Genomic DNA, 18498 nt, shown 5'->3' on the forward strand with positions numbered 1-18498 from the left:
TAAGCTGAGGAGGAATGTGATGTTGCCATGAGTGTTGGATCTGAGAATGAAGAAAAAGGCAAGGACTAAATCTTGGCCAGTAGTATTGCCTAGAGTGCTTCTGTATCCATCTGTCATGATCGTAACTCAGAATAATATCCCTTCTAATGACAGTTCAAGGAGTCTGTAAAGCATGGTGTTATTAAAGTCCGTCACTTGGCTACTGTCCTACAGCCAGAGAAAGTCTTCAAAATGTATGAAAACATTTTCTATTTGAAGTATGGAGCAGAGACCAAGGACTCTCAAGCATAGGAAGCAAGCAAGGAAGTTGAAAATAGAGTGGAGAGAGGAAGGAATAAGCTCCTGGGAGGAGCTCCCAGCTCAGAGGCCACAGTGTTAGGTGAATCATTTATAGCAATAGGAAACATGTCCAAATGTGAGGACCCAGGGGTATCTGGGTGAGAAAGAAAAGAAATGTATTACTTCCACCTTTTGTAAAAGAATGACCGGAAGGAGAGATGTGTGATATGTTATAATTGTGGTGTTGGTGGACAGCAACTGAAAGCAGAGAATTGATAGAACGAGCAATGTGTGGTCAAGAAGAGGTGGGAGAGTCCATCTTCAGGCTCAGGACTGTGTCTGGTGCAAATGAAACAGCCTCATTCTGAGACCATTTTAGGTATCATGACTAGTTGAGGTTAAGACAAGGGAAAGAATCCAGACAGAGTAAGGCTGGTCATAGTGTTCAAGAAAACAAGTAAAAGGGCTTAGTAGGGAAAGAAGAAATGAGTAGGTGCAAATAAGATGCTTAAGGACTGATAGAAATGATCTCAGTGATTCGGGATCCGCATAAGAAACATGAGAAGGTGTGTCAGCCTCTGAAGATTTCTTCTTGCCATATCTTCTTTGAATACTTTCTTCAACACTGTACTATCTTTTCACATTTGGGAGTTTTCACTTACTTTTTGTATAGTTTTTTTCCATCTGATTTAGTCGAATTTAAATTACCAAAATTTTCTATATTGGGTGGCATGTGCATTAATGTGTACGTTTGCTTGGGTTCCAGTAGTCATCTACACAGATGACTGAGTAGCTGTCTCTTAATCATTCCTTGTGAGTGAATGTGCTGAAAGCTTATGGTTAAGAGCTCAATGGAGTCTATAGCTGTTGCCATGTAAACCAGGTATTTGCTAATATCTTCCCATCTTGAGATATATGCATCTATCTCCTAGTAAACTAGGGCAGTAAAATTTGCTACATTTTTCTGTACCACACTTTAAGAATGTCTTTAAAAAAAATCCCTGGTTATCTTTTAGTACAGAATAAAACATACAAAGAAGATTCAATACGTGCTGCTATATCTTCAATATGGAAATATGTCAAATAGTCGTCAATTTTTCTGAATACATTTATTCATAAACATTTATTTGAGTATCAATCTTGAGGGAAACAATCCAAATGTCACTGAAGACATAGAAGATTGTAGTCATATCGCATATCCATTTAGCCCCAGAAGGATGCTTTCACTGTACAAAATATTTGTTGCCAGAGCTCCAGCTGAGCATTTCTTTGAAACTTGAAACTGACATATGAAATGATGAATTATGAGCCAGTGGGCCTGAGAATTTCTTTTTAATTTTTTTTTGTTCTTCATAAAATGCCTTGGGATTTTTTTCTTCTTCTTTTTTCTTTTTTCTTTTGTTTTTCTCCTTTCCACTTTAATGTAGCCACTCAGTAAAGGTTGAAGAGAGATCTGATATAAAATCAATGCCCATATTTCTCATTTTATTCCATTGTCAGCTATTTCTTCCCTTAAGGGGATTACTCTCACAAGTTATTCTATTGAGATGTAGTTAATAGACCAGGGTTTCTATTTTAAGGAGTTATATAGGAATATTATATATGCTGTAAAGAAGTTTTGAAAATTTTGCCTTTTACTTTTTTAAATGAATTTACTCTTCTGCAAATATGTGCAGTGCTGTTTATGGAGTGCTGTTATGTAAAGAGTTATACTCAATGCTTTTGTGGTTTATTTTTTTCAGAATTAAGTGAAGTCAAATTTGAGACAAATAAAGCAAAAATTAAAATTTATTGGCTCAAAAAATCAAATCAGTCCTGATGATAGAGGCCCCCTTAATGGGAAAGTAGACATAGACCCCATCGATGACTAGAAACTGCAACAGTAATTATCAGGCATCTGTGTCAGTCTCTTACCTTGGATCCTATTCTCATATAAGATTCTCTCAACCCATAGAAACTTATTTTTCATGACAGGAAATATAGTCAATGAAATCTTTTGACTTTTATGTGTTACACTTTCCATTCTCTAGACTGAAGTTTTCTTGGTTTTAGCTTACAAATGCCTGAGATTAAACTGGTCATTTTAGTTCGGCTCAAGTGCCCACCATTAACACAAATCAGGTTTAATTTCAGTCAGGTATTGCAGTACTGAAGGCTCTTGTTCAATCATATGAATCTTAATGAAGAGTGGGTATTTACTAATCATAAATGTTTTATGTAGACTACATGAAATTGTTTAAAAAGATACTTGCTATACTTGAATGTTTATGTGTTCTTCAAAATGTGAATTTTGAAATTTAATATCCAATGCAATAGTACTAAGGAATGGAGTCTTTTAGGAGGTGGACTAGCTATGAGGATGCCTTTATAAAAAAGGCTTCACATAGTGATGGTTGTCTGGCCCTTCTGCTTTCTACCATGTGATAATGTAGCAACATAGTTCTATCTTGGAAGCAAAGAGTTTCCCTCACCAGACACACCAATATTGATGATTTTGCCCTGGACTTCTCAGCCTTCAAAAGTATGAGAAATAAATTTCTGTTGTTATAAATTACCCATGTCATGGTATGTTGTTATAGCAGCACAAACAAACCAAAACAGTGTTTGATACACATTTTTTAGTACTATCCTCTTTCTAATGTATTAACACAGTTTTATAGTAGAGAAAAATATAGATCATAAAACCTCACATGAGACACCCAGGGATATATTACTGACAAGATAATGAAATTTCATTCATATGACTCTCTTTAAAAGTCTATAATTTTAACTTCTACATAAACATCTATTATTAATTTTAATTCCTTAATAAAAATTCAGCCACAGACTATGAGTCTTCGCTCTCTAAACCTATGGCAAGGATGAAAGTACTCATACAAAACAGAACATTAAGTAAAAAATAAATTAAAACAAGGAAAGTTAAGAAGCAGTATGAAAACCTGTTCTATATCCTAGACTAATTCTTTTCAATAAGCTACAATAATAATATCAGGTCACCTGCTGGTACATTTACTTGGCATGCCAAGCTTAAGAGATACTGTAGTTGTGACTGTCTTTTAAAGTATAGAAAAAGGAAGAATGATTTCACTGCTAAACTACTTATTTTGAGTTGATTAAAATTCATACCATGAAATTTAATTGTATGTCATTTTAATTTTATCAGTTTAATTTTACAGTATACCATTTCCCTGATACACAATTTGTATTGTTTGGTCACTTAAATGGTTATTTATTATTGTATTCAACAGATAAGATCTTTGTTATTGCATTTCATTCAAATTTGAAAGTGGAAAGAACATCTGGAAATGAAACAAAACATGGAGTGTGTCTGGTTGGCTGTGCTTTACTGTCCCAGAGATACTTAGTCATGGTTGTGATGACGTTGTCCATGAGGTGGAAGGTGCACTCAAAAATGCAGAGGCAATAAAGGGAAGTGCAAAAGAATGTAATCTTTATCTGGTACAGTTTACATTTTTGCAGGACTCAATTGCCCTCATGCCCTCCAATTATAACAGACTTTAGAGCTGCCATACCTGGTGTTTCCATTGCAATTAATACTCATATTCTTCCTTCTCCTCTACCCATTTTAGATTGCCCTCATGTTTGCTAACATTTTTAGATGATCAGATTTATGTTATACATATTTTTATTCTTAATGAAGAACTCTTTTATTTATTTATTTAGAACTAATCATTTTCCCCTCCTCTCATTGTATTGATGGTCTTTACCAAATATGGAAATACAGAGAGAAGAACCAATGAATTTTCTGAGTTCCAGACATATTTATTCTCAACTTCATTGTATAGAAGCAACTCTAGCTCCTCTTCCACTCAAGCCAGTGATGATGCAAATCATTTGTGTGTGTGTGTGTGTGTTCTATAGCATGAGGATCTAAAAATGAACAGAAATAGCCACACTTCTGTTCAGTATAACTTTTATTATGTCCTCAGGAGGAGATTTTATCTTCCTTGGAACTAGATATTATTATCCAGAAGATGCCATGGTTTTCTAAAAGAGGAATAAAAATTCTACCAGTGAGTAAAGAATGTGGTCTGATACAATAGTGGGAGTAACTTTCCTAATCACAGTTGTTGATTCCCTGTCCAATGTCTCCTAGCAGTAAGCAATATAGTAACATGCATTTATAATTAGTTCAATCCCATATTTTGAGTTCAAGTAGAAGACATCCTCTTTTAACCCAACAACAGTTTTTTTCATTCCCACTTTTGGTAACTTGACCAAATATTTAATAGTCTCTACCAAGAGTATAGTAAATAAAAGGAATCTGATCATTGGAGAAAAAACAAAATCTTGGTCATAAGCCTGTGATTACTTTTTTTTTTTTTTTGGTAATATAAGTCCATTGGACTGAGGAGTATGTGTGGCCCCGTGCAGGTAGATAAGACCTAGGAGGATAGTGCTGGTAATGGTGCTATAGGAAAGGGAGAAAATTTATGTCTGGAGATTTTATCAAGTTATATAAAGGTAAACAATCATCCCTTTTTCACCTCTGATGACAGAAATTAGAAATTATCATCTGGCTGGCAAGTGATGGCTTGCTCACAAAAGGAATGGTACCATATTTAATGGTCAGTATTTATGTCTGCTGCTGATGCATTAGATGTTTGACCTGGAGAAACAGAACATTTCTAATAAAGGGACATAAGCAAATTGCATTGCTAAGCCAACGCATAACTTTCCTCTTGCCATCTTGCACATTCTGTTTGTACGACCTTTCTGTTAGCACTGGAGTGGCTGGTGAGGAAGTTGCTTGATATAACTTGTCATATCTTCCACTTGTTTTTTTTTTTCAGAACCTACTTTGAAATACATGCTCTTTTGTTGGCCATAATGTGGAAATAAATGATACTCACACATTAAGTTCATTTCCATAATTTCATTTCCATAATTCCATCTCAGGCTCCATTTTATCTTTCTTCTTCAAATTTTATGTCTTCTAGGAGTGTGAAGATGAGCACAGTAGTTCACCACTGCTCAGGAGTTAATGGATAGTATACTTTAGATTTGTTCCTCTCCATATGAAGTAAGTGGCCAAGTTTTCTCATGGCTCTGTACTCTAATCATTTCCCTTTAAAGTAATGGGTTTTCCTTCCAACACCATCCTTCATGGATGATTCCAGACAGAAGTGTCATTTGACAGTTAACCATCTTTGAGTATAAATAAATGAATAAATAAATAAATAAATAAATATATGTATATTTATTCTCATCTTGATTTTGTAGAAGCAACTCCAGCTCCTCTTCCACTCAAGTCAGTAATGCCTTCAGATTAATCAGCAATATTACCATATAATTCCCTGATTAGGTTATATTGTGTAGAACCATATGGATGCTCATGTTATCCTAGAAACAGAATCTAAGACAAGAGTTAAGGTGCGAATACTTGATATGATGTGATTTGAAATTACATGTTACCTGGATGGCTGCTATGTCACTATGATTCGGGGAATGGCACAACAGGTCACACAACAAGTGTGTTTGCTCATTACATAGGACTTCTCAGGAGAGCCAAATGAATGGCGTTCTTTGAAGAAGTTTACATTGGTGAGTCTGGTAGGAAATGAAAGATCCCATCCTCATCTCCTGCTTATCTTGAGCAAAATTCATCCTAAGGGAAGCTAACTCCCTGCCCTTTCATTTTCCCTCGTGGCACCTTATATTCCTGCTTATATAATATGTTGTTTAATCAACCACCTCAAAGTACTAGAAGACTGGAAACTTTAGGCATCTTGCTGGTTGAGCTGCAGGCACAAACAGGATGGGGGACTAATTAGCCTCCTCTAGTATTTGATGGACAGGTTTACCCAGAGAAAGAACCTAAGGATAGTATAAGACTATTAGACAATATGAGGAGCTATGGAAACCTTATATCTGAAACCACCACTCTCCTCCTTGAATTCCTGTATTTAAATAATATTTTTTTTGTAAAGTATTAACATTCTGAGTGTCTGTTTCCTTAATTGGATTGAAAGCTGCTGAGGAGAACTTTTTATTTGTTTATTTATCTTTGCATTCTTAAAGACTTGTACAGAACCTGGTACAAAATTCATTCTAAAGAAATCATACTTTTCATGAGCAATATAGCACAAAGTTCTATAAGGTTACCAACACTTAATATAGTTTCTAAAATAATCCATTTTAATCTTTGCTTTCTCAAGAAGATAATTCTCTTCAAGAATATTAAATCTATGTCCTTTTAAAAAATTGAATGGTTAAGTTATTAAATTAATGACTCCATGATTCATCTCTGATTCATACTGAGGCCCAAGTGTGGGGCTCATAATTCTTGCCCTAACAATTCAGAGCCAAGCTCAGACAAAGCCAGAATTCTGAACAGGGCATTTGTATAATAACAAGGACAAGGAATGTGATTTAAATTGAGAGTAAATTAAAATTAGCTTGATCTCATAATTATTCTCTGCAGTATCTGGAAAGGCAAGAAGGAATAGTTCATTAATATAAAAATAAAATTGAATAATCCCAACTATTCATGAACCACACTATGTCCACTGGATGCATGATAAGCCATCAAAGTCTGAATATCTTGAACAGCTGAATTTTCCTTTCCTTCTCTTCCTCCCAGGACATCCTATCTCCACCTTCATTGTTCATATCTGACTGGATGGGATCAGAAACTTCTTATAATATAATTGGGTGTTTTATGTCAACAGAATTTTTCACTTTCCTTTTCTCATTTAATCAAATATCTGGCTTTTTAAAATGGTGTAGAGACATGAAAATAATGAGGTGAATTGGAACAGGAGGTAAATGAGAAAACTTATATATTGCTTCACTTATCTTAATATTAAAAAAGTTTCAGGTAAATTGAATTCAAATAATTTTCTATCTGGCACATTCTTTTGACTGATAAGAAAATGATATAGAAACTATTAATTTTAAAATGTGTCTTAAGCAAAGGCTGTGTTTTATTCTTAAGAAATTTAAGTGCTTATCTAATGTTTCAAATTCTGAAATACAGATTTTTCTATCCAAAGTTGAAAATCATAAAATTAAGATATGGTCTTTATATCTGTAATTGGTAATGTACTCAAATCTCTGAATGCCTCTATACTAGCAAAATAAGCATTCATCACAGATCTCTCATTCTGTATTCAGACTAATTTGAGAAGCAGGTAGTCAGAATACTAAATAACTTAGATTTTTATTTTTTTAATTTGAGTTGTTAGCTGCTTCTAATTGGCTCTCTCAATTTTCCTTTAGAAACATCATTTCATAATAAAGGAAACTTACAATCAATTAATGGCCTGAAACCCCTTGGGATGATATTCTACTAGCTAACATTGATAAGCAAGTGTAGTCTCTCTGGAAACAGCTTTTTGTTTTGTTTTGGTTTTAGTCATGTCACGTTTACTGCCTATTGGAATTGACATTAAATCATTTTTTCAAAATTGTACCCTGACAACCCACATAAACGCAGTTATCTCATCCTAGACAAAAGCTCCATAAATGTAAATTGGAGTAAAGCTAGTCTGTTCAATAAATGGTGCTGGGACAACTGGAAATCCATATGTAAAAGAATGAAATTGAACCCTTTTATCTCACCCTGCACAAAACTCAACTCTAAGTGGATCAAGGACTTAGACCTGAGACCCTGCACTTACTAGAAGAAAAATATACACAACTCTCCAACATGTCAGCTTGGGAACCAACTTCCTCAACAAGACTAAAATCACAAGAAGTAAAATCAATAATCATTAAATGAAAAGCTTCTTCACAGAAGTTCTTTCTTTTTTCTGTTTTGTGAATGCTAACCCTAAAAAAAGGAAAGTTGGTGAGGGGAATAACAGAAATCTATTGAATTAGACAAAGGGGGAAAGAAGAGAAGAGATCATGGAGAGGAATAGAAAAGACAGTAGAATTAATGGGTCATAATTTTTCTAGCCTTGTATTTGTATTCATTATCAGGGTAACTCCACATCATGTATAATCACAAGAGTAGGATCCTAAATAGAATAAGGTATATTCTATGTGTGTATAATCATGCCAATTTGTCATGCATAACAAAAAATAAAACAAAAACAAAAAAAAACCCTAAGTCCTGAGTTCAGAAAAAAGATGAATCAGTATGTAAAATTAAAAAATAAACAAAACTTTTCTTCAGTGGGAAAAAACATGTGCTCTGTAATATATTTAGGTTTTCTGTCTCCCACTATTTAAAGTAGTAGTCATATAAAACCATTCTTTATACAATAATATGTACTAATAGTTACAATAAAAAGAGAAGAAGCCATAAGTTATTCTGAGTCAATTAGAATGAAAAAAAAGATAAAAATTATGATATATCTGTACAATAGACTAAATCCATATACCAGACTGTTATTTTTAAAGGAATCAGGTAAATCAGGGTACATTTTTATACTTAGTATGTAAGGGACTGAAAAATCAAGTAGTAGTCAGCAAACTTCATTAATAAAACTCAGATTTTAAATATTTTGAGCTTTGAGGGTCACACTGTCTATATCACAACTTCTCAACCTTGCTAGGACCGTGCTAGAGCAATCTCAGGCAACAGGTGAGCAAGTTGATGTAGCTGTGTTCCAAGAAACTGTGTGTGCAAATACAAGAATCAGGCCAGGATTTGCCCACAAATAATAGATTATCAATCACTAATTAATAACATTCATGTAAATCACAGAGTATTGCTTTTGTGAAATTTTATGTTGCCAATAATTTTCTTATTAAAATCTTAAGAGAGATAATAAAAATCAATTTCATTTTGATGTACATTCCATAGTATTGAAGCCAGAATTAGACAGGCAGTTAGCATAGACAGGTGAATCCAGTCAGGTTGACCAAGGAGGCCAATTCTGAGTCCTGCAAGTTGGAGACTGTCCCCTGAAGCATTGAAATGATAATTCCTTCAAAGCCCTTCCTCCACCCTTCTGAAGAACCTCCCCCTGTTCCAACCTGTTGCTAAGATAACCTGTCCCAGAAATTGCCCCTCCCTACAGGAAGCTCTAAAGTTGTTATTTAATGTGTACTTGGTTGCTCCACCTGCCCTTCCCCTTTCAGTCCACCTGTTCCCACCTTTCTGCCATCCCATGAGTATTTTCCTAGGCCTAGTCAAATGCCTAGTCACTAGTCACATATGCAGGAAGGAAAAAGATAAAGGGAAGAGGGCAGGAGAACAAAGGAAGCCTAGGACTATAAAAAGGGCAGAACACTTCACTTCTGGGGATACCAGGGTACCAGCTATGTCCCCCTTCTCCCTCCTGGGAGAAGTCCATGTTACCCTATTTTAAATTATATCACTTCTCCCAAAATCTGCTGGTGATTTCTGCACCATTCATCTGATATGCGGTGTATATGGTTGCATCTCTTTGTCTTCCAGTAACCATTTTAAGATGCTATGGTTTTGTAGACAGAACCAGCCAAATCATGACAGGGAAATGAACAGGGATGAAGTTGGGGTAAAATTCAAAATAACCTTCAGTGGAATTAAAGAAGAATGACTTAACCATGGCAATTCTTGCACTGCTATTTTTTTGGAAAGATTCAAGGTCCATTGTGGTCAAAGCAACCCAGTGAGAGTGAACAGATTGACATAAGTGAGCAAAGCCTTGATGAAAAAAAGCATAAAGATGTCCCAAAGTGATGTCTTAAAAATCACTTCACATTAAAGAAACTTGGAATATTTCACGACACTGAACGTGTAAAGGATAAAATGTGAGAAGCTAATCCAAACTTGGCAAGCATTATGACAATTCCCCAAGGCATAGGAAAGATGTTCACTCTGTATCCTTCGTTACACAGCAAGACAGAAGCAATGTTCAAACTGCTCTTGATCAGTATTTTTCCCAAAGAAATAAAACTTTTTTTTCAATGTTTCTAAAGTTTTAAATTACAGTGTACCACTTACTATCTTTTTCAATCCCCTCCTACATTAATCATTGACAATATTTTTAATATTCTAATAAAAATGTATAAATATTACAGGACACTTGTAATTTTCCCACTCATTATTTAAAAACATTGTACATTGGTACTGCACCATGAGTTTGTGAAGTCTTACGATTCCCCACTATGTGCTGAGCAGGGACTGATTACCTGAAGTAAACTTAATTAAGTATCTAATTATCTCCACAAATCATTCTTAGCCATAAGTTTGTTTCCAATGGGGAATATTTTTCAATAGAATGATATTTTTTGAAAAATTATAATAATTTATGGCCTATTTTAATAATAGAGTACATAAATCCAGTTTTTAAAGGTTTAATGACCTAAATTCTATAGTAAAGGAAAACACAATTATAAGATTATCATTAGATATGTACCAGGTCACATATACCTCTTACTTATTCTGGTATGTAAATATACAGAGCTGCTGTTAGGAAGAAGGAGGGTTGTACTACACTGTGTGGACTGTCTCTTTTTTGCCCAGCTAGACTTCTTTCTGGTTGTGGTACTTCAACAGAGGTTCTATAATATAAGAATTGCAAAGATAATTATTTATAGCCAAACATACATTTTGTTACTATTCATTCAAAAAGTTGTTTAGTGGTATATCTAATTTTTCTTTATTTCACAACAGTTTAACTTAAAAACACAAGAAATATATGGGTATTTGCCACCCCTGACATATAATGAAAAAAAGGCATACTGTAAATTTTGCTTTTATTACTTATGTAAGTCCTAACTTCAGTCCAAATCATATTTTTGCACTGAATTATTAAACAGGTGCCAATGATTTTGTGATTCCAATTTCATTTCCATTTAATAAATGATGAACACTTACTAAGTAACAAGTATTGGGGTACATGGTTAAAAAGGAACATAACCCCCTTGCTCTGTTACAGTTGAGAAATGATGACTGTCAGGTCGGTGGCTGTGACTTAGGACAAAGCAGCCAGCACGGGAAAGAAACATCAATTAGCAGGAGCCTGTCAATCAGCAGGGTCTCCTGACCAATCCTGGATTTCAGCCAGCTTCCCCGACCAACTGCAGCGGGACAAGGGACTCTAAAAACATCTTTTCCTTTCCCAAGCCCTTCCCTTCCTGCTGTAAGCCCCATAAAAGTTCAGTTGGGTCAAGCTCCAACGCGGTTTCTCCTCTGTCCCTTCTCCTGTCCACTCTGTTGGTCTGATGGAGTTCTGCCCAGGGGTGATATTTCAAATAAAGCTTCATTAGGTGGCCTTTTTATTTTATTTTATTTTATTTTTTTTATTGGTTGTTCACAACATTACAAAGCTCTTGACATATCATATTTCATACATTAGATTGAAGTGGGTTATGAACTCCCAATTTTACCCCAAATTCAGATTGCAGAATCACGTTGGTTACACATCCACAATTTTACATAATGCCCTATTAGTAATTGTTGTATTCTGCTACCTTTCCTATCCCCTACTATCCCCCCTCCCCTTCCCTCACATCTTCTCTCTCTACTCCATCTACTGAAATTCATTTCTCTCCTTGTTTATTTTCCCATTCCCCTCACAACCTCTTATATGTAATTTTGTATAGCAATGAGGGTCTCCCTTCATTTCCATTCAATTTCCCTTTTCTCTCCCTTTCCCTCCCATCTCATGTCTCTGTTTAATGTTAATCTTTTTCTCTTGCTCTTCCTCCCTGCTCTGTTCATAGTTGCTCTCATTATATCAAAGAAGACATTTGGTATTTTTTTTTTTAGGGATTGGCTAGCTTCACTAAGCATAATCTGCTCTAGTGCCATCCATTTCCCTGCAAATTCCATGATTTAGTCATTTTTTAGTGCTGCACAATATTCCATGGTGTATAAATGCCACATTTTTTTATCCATTCATCTATTGAAGGGCATCTGGGTTGGTTCCACAGTCTAGCTATTGTGAATTGTGCTGCTATGAACATCGATATGGCAGCATCCCTGTAGCATGCTCTTTTAAGGTCTTCAGGGAATAGTCCGAGAAGGGCAATAGCAGGGTCAAATGGTGGTTCCATTCCCAGCTTTCCCAGGAATCTCCATACTGCTTTCCAAATTGGCCGCACCAATTTTCAGTCCCACCAGCAATGTACAAGTGTACCCTTTTCTCCACATCCTCGCCAGCACTTGTTGCTGTTTGACTTCATAATGGCTGCCAATCTTATTGGAGTGAGATGGTATCTTAGGGTGCTTTTGATTTGCATTTCTCTGACTGCTAGAGATGGTGAGCATTTTTTCATGTACTTGTTGATTGATTGTATATCCTCCTCTGAGAAGTGTCTGTTCAGGTCCTTGGCCCATTTGTTGATTGGGTTATTTGTTATCTTATTGTCTAATTTTTTGAGTTCTTTGTATACTCTGGATATTAGGGCTCTATCTGAAGTGTGAGGAGTATACAATGAAAACTACTGAACCCTAAAGAGAGAAGTAAAGAAGATCTTAGAAGATGGAAAAATATACCCTGTTCATGGATAGGCAGAACTAACATTATCAAAATGGCGATATTACCAAAAGTTCTCTATAGGTTTAATGCAATGCCAATCAAAATCCCAATGGCATTTCTTGTAGAAATAGAGAAAGCAGTCATGAAATTCATATGGAAAAATAAAAGACCCAGAATAGTAAAAGCAATTCTAAGCAGGAAGTGTGAATCAGGCGGTATAGTGATACCAGATCTCAAACTATATTACAGAGCAATAATGACAAAAACAGCATGGTACTGGTACCAAAACAGGCGGGTGGACCAATGGTATAGAATAGAGGACACAGAGACTAATCCACAAAGTTACAACTATCTTATATTTGATAAAGGGGCTAAAAGCATGCAATGGAGGAAGGATAGCATCTTCAACAAATGGTGTTGGGAAAACTGGAAATCCATATGCAACAAAATGAAACTGAATCTCTTTCTCTGGCCATGCACAAAAGTTAACTCAAAATGGATCAAGGAGCTTGATATCAAATCAGACTCTGTGTCTGATAGAAGAAAAAGTTGGCTTTTGTCTACATATTGTGGGGTCGGGCTCCAAATTCCTTAATAGGACACCCATAGCACAAGAGTTAATAACAAGAGTAATCAACAAATGCGACTTACTTAAACTAAAAAGTTTTTTTCTCAGCAAGAGAAACAATAAGAGAGATAAATAGGGAGCCTATATTCTGGGAACAAATTTTTAGGTGGCCTTTTTAAATCTGCCTCCTTTGGTCCCTGACCGCCTTGCCTGATCTCACAATGACGAGTACTTTTTATCATTTATCCCCATGGACCTCATATACAAGCACATGTTATTGCAAACTACCCAATTGAAAATTATTGTAAATGCAATGAAGGGAAAACATAGGACATTATACGGCTAATTTTTTCTATTAACCTATTCTCTGAACCCATCCTTTTAGTCTCTGATTCTTGAGCAGCAATTTGGATGACCACAGTTACTCATTGTAAATCATATCTCTTTCAGCTTTTACTAATTGGGGGCACTAAAGGGGGAAGTTGATGGTATTATGAGAGGAAGTCAATTGTTTCTGTTTACTAATCCTGTTAGAAAATTCCAGCACATCCTAGGCACCAGGAATTGTTTTTAGCAACAACAGATTCCAGTTTCCAGCTATCTTCACATTTCCAGATTTTGCCATAACAACATCTATCAGAGATTTAGAAACTAACAGGGCAATACCATTTCTTTCAGAGATCCAGGACCTCCCATATGGATATCATCCTCTAAGCTTTTAAGTACATCTTCCCACAAGGTGTGGATGTGTAGATTCTGATCAACCTGAAGCAGCCTCTTTGTCCCTACAGCTCTGGAGTGATAGCTCCTTCTTTCAGTTGCTGTATTTGTACTTTCAGTTCTTCAGAAACCACATAGCAATTCCCTACATTATATTCTAACCATTTAAATAGCGAATGTGATTTCTATGTCCCTAAATGATATAAGAAATTTTAGTGAGTGTACATCTCAACAGTGGAAATATGGTGAGGAAAGATTTCCCTTGGATGAGGTTTGAATGAGTTATTTAAAGAAAATCTTCAACCCAAATCGATCACCTGATCTTTAGTTCTACTACAATTCTGTCTATTGGAATGTTTATTCTAAAGTTCTATAGGCATCTTAAAATGACCAGATTAAAAATAAAGTGAATTTTTCCATATGCAACTTAAACTCATTCCTCCCTCAGTCTTTCTTACAACAATGAATAGCATCCTTCAATTAGTAATTAGAATCAGGTACTTAGAAATTATATTCTTGGTTCCTTTTTTGAGCTATATAGCCACTCATTAAATATATCATTTCTACATTTGCATAACCCTAAAATTTGTTCACTTATCTCCATCATCAATTACTACTTCTATCCCAGTCCCCACCTTGACTTTAGATGAGCTTTCTAATCTTATTTCCTAACCATAGGCATTGTCATGAAATCACTCTTCACTTTAAATTCTTCACATGGTTAAAAGTAGAAATTAAATTGCACTATGTATTCTCACTTAAATTCTCTCAGTAGGTTCTCCATTAACCTAAATATGAAATAAAAACCTGTCCTTCATAACCTAGTAACTGCTTATTTAAAAAAAATTGGAAAATATATTTTATTAATTTTTACTGTGTGAGTCTAGTACACTGACACAAATATGGAAGAAAACTGTCAATTTTACAGATTTAAATAATAAAAGATTTAGAATTAGTATTTTCTAGTTGTCTACATTATTATTGATTAGACTTCAAAAGCAATATTTCAAAAGTAAAGCATCTCGTTTGTTTGTTAGTATTCTTCACCTAAAATAAATGGCATCCTAGGGAAATGAAGTGTGCTGAAAACACACTTTGTGTAGCTGTACCAAACCATCTATGTTGACCCTTTGTGAGTTGGGTTCAGGAATAACTAGGTCTGAACATTTTTTAAAAAGACAGATGGAACCCAGCTCATGAATTCCAGCAACTTGGGAGGCTGAGGCAAGCAATTCAAGAGGCTAGCCTAAGCACTTTAACAAGACCCTGCTCAAAATAAAATATAAAAAGAACAGGGAAAGTAACTCAATGGTAAAAGCACCATTGCAAGAAAGACAAAAGAAAAAAAAAGAAATAAAGACAATTGAAATAGAATTTCCCTTGTTTAAAAAGTTTACTTAGGCTGCTTATGTTTGAATCTCAGCAGTACCACTTCCTGTATGTCAAGAATATGCAGCTACATTATGGTCCTAGTGTTATGGGGCAGACTACTCAGAAAACATACCACATCCATTTTATTGGAATTGGAGAGTCTTTATTTAGCTGGCTGGTGACTGCTCTCCACAGGACCCATAATTGTCTCTGCAAGGAACAGCCTCAAGCCTGAGCATTTCAGGGTCTTCAAAGGCAAAAACCACATCCAGGTTGATATAGCTGCAAGCAAGCAGGGGTACAGAAGCTGAATTGAGCAGTTGGTGAAACAATGCAATGAGTATATTGGTATTTCCCACGGGACTTCAGGTTGGCATAGCAGCAAGCAAGCAGAAGGGAAGTGGGTCAAAATGACCCTAGTTGAGTACAAGTTAGAGAATGGTTATTAACATCTTGACACTTAATCTCTGACAGGGTACATTGCACAAGAAAAATGGGAACCAAAGAGAGAACAATTTTAAATTTTACAAGAATTGCCATTTTGTGTTGCCAAATATGCTATGTTAAGCCACTATTGATAGAGGCAGAGTGTTCCCATGGGAGAAGCATTTCTTACATGATATAGATCTTAGGGTAAAATGGAGTCTGTTTGGTCATTGCCCATGCTGCCTGGCCTATAACACCAGGAGATGCCAAGGAAAAATTTAGGCTGTATTGCCATGTTTTCTAGTATTAAGATTAGCCATAAGTACTTTAAAAAAATGCTGATTTCACTAAAATTTAGTCTTTCGTTGGGTAATGCCAAAGGAGGAAGATACTAGTAGGTACAGAAATGAAGAGTTTGACAATAGGCTTGGAAAATATTCTTGACATCATTGGAACCCACCCATGTGGAGGATCAACAAAGGCATAAGGTTAAGTACTAAAGAGATCAGACAAAGCCAATTTTCATTTGATCCAAAACTCCCTACAGATTTTCTTATGAAGGAACTATTTGACAACAAATATAATGTGGCAATAGACATCCTCTTTAAAGAGGGATTGGTTAAGATAGTTTTTTTGTTGTTGTTGTTCAGCATTAGATGAAGCAGTTGGAGATATGCTTTAACATTAATTCATCAACATAATGAAAAGCTTAACTTAGGATAAGTACCTTGATCCTTAAGAACCACAACTTAAAGATGAAAATTGTGTTCCCATCTCTTACATCATATTTACTCTCCAATATAGGTTCATGGCTCTCTCTTCTCATCTCCTTCTCTTTCCTTGATTTATTTAGTTTTTTTGCTAGGTATCAATAGTTGAATTTTCTAAATGAAGCAAGATTTTATTGTAATGCAAATTAAACCTTCCTAAAACTCATACATGAAAATGCTTTAGCAAAGATATATATATTCTTTAGTGTACATTTCCCTTTGTTAAAACTATTTCCATTTCTTGGGTTATATTTTTACTTTTTGTTAAAATTATATTTATTGCCAAAATAAATACTTTGACTAAGGCAAGGAAACATTAAAACACATCAAAGTACTAATTCCATAATGCTCCAAATTCAAAATAACTATTAGTAATTGCTAATATTTCACTAGGTCTAGATATATGTTAATTTTCTTCAAACTACCAAAATACAGGTTTCCCCAAAATGTGAAGAGAGTAGGTATGGGATTCCCTCTTAAGTGTAATGAGAGTGATGAATTGGAGAACCCAGTGTTGTTTCTTTCCACAGATGGCCTAGTCCAGTTGAATAAAACTTTATATTTAGATTCCTTCTGAAAACTCTTCTCCAAATATTAGTGAGGGAAAATATGGTCCTAAATACATTGACAGTTATTTTTTGGAATCTATCTATGAACTTCTAAAATTAAAAACTAAACTTACCTACAAGAGATACCAGTTGGTGGTGATGCTGAACAGTCACAAAAACATGAATCAAAGGACATAGCCTGAAGGTGTTCTCCAATATGCTTGCATATCCACTGTGCTATTGATGAAATTTCCAAGGAGTAGATATAATTTTGATATGTATTAGATAACATTTTGCATGCTAATAAGTGTGAATAGAGTGCCTTTTAGATTGAAGCTTTAAGGTTTAAAACTCAACTGAAATAAAGAAAAAGAATGGCACTAACATAATTTTCAATTTCTCTCTTTCTCCCTTCTCTTGACTTGAAAATATAAAATATCTTTGTAATCAGTCTTTTCTCATTTACTTATAGTGTTGATACACCTTATTAATTTATCAGTAATATTGTTATCTAACATGGTAACAATGGATATTTATAAAATTATTGTTTATATGCATTGCATTTAAGTCAGTGAGTAGAATGGAAAAATAGTTTAATCTGCTTTGAAACATCTTCTTTCAGTGAAAGAATACAGTCATTTAAATTTTAGGGCAAGTAAACATTCTGCCATCAGTTGTTCAGTTAATGAATATTGCCTAAATCTCCAAATGCATTTATTTTCTCAAGTAAAAAATATGAAAAAAGAATATTTTTTTCTTCAAACAATTTTTTGAGACTGTCATAAAATGAATGTTTCTGAAAATCATGGTAATTATTATTTTTGGTAGGGGAGTACCAGGGATCAAACTCAGAGACACTCTACTGCTGAGCCACATCCCTAGCCCTATTCTGTATTTTATTCAGAGACAGGGTCTCACTGAGTTGCTTAGTGCCTCACAAATGCTGATGATAGCTTTGAACTCCCAATCTTCCTGCCTCAGCCTCCCTAACCATTGGGATTACAGGCATGAGCCATGGTATCCAGCACAATTATTATTTATAACATACTTGTTTCTGAAATTATAAAAATAATTACAGAGGAGAAATTCTTATTGAGTCAAGTTGTAGAAATGTGAACTGTAGTTTAAAGATATCTTAGGCAAAGTTTTGTCCCTAAACCAACAGGAGTTGTTAATGTCAGGTGAAATAAAGAACACAAAAGACACTGAATCTCCTTCTCTTTGTTCTTATTTATTTTTTAAATTTTAATTTGTTATATATAACAACAGAATGCATTACAATTCATATTACACATATAGAGCACAATTTTTTCATATCTATAATTGTACACAAAGTAGAGTCACATCCTTCATGTCTTCATACATATACTTAGGGTAATGATGACCATCACATTCCACCATCTTTCCTATCCCTATACCCCCTCTCTTCTCCT

The sequence above is a fragment of the Ictidomys tridecemlineatus genome, chromosome 9 (assembly GCF_052094955.1).
Source record: "Ictidomys tridecemlineatus isolate mIctTri1 chromosome 9, mIctTri1.hap1, whole genome shotgun sequence".
NCBI classification, from domain to species: Eukaryota; Metazoa; Chordata; class Mammalia; order Rodentia; family Sciuridae; genus Ictidomys; species Ictidomys tridecemlineatus.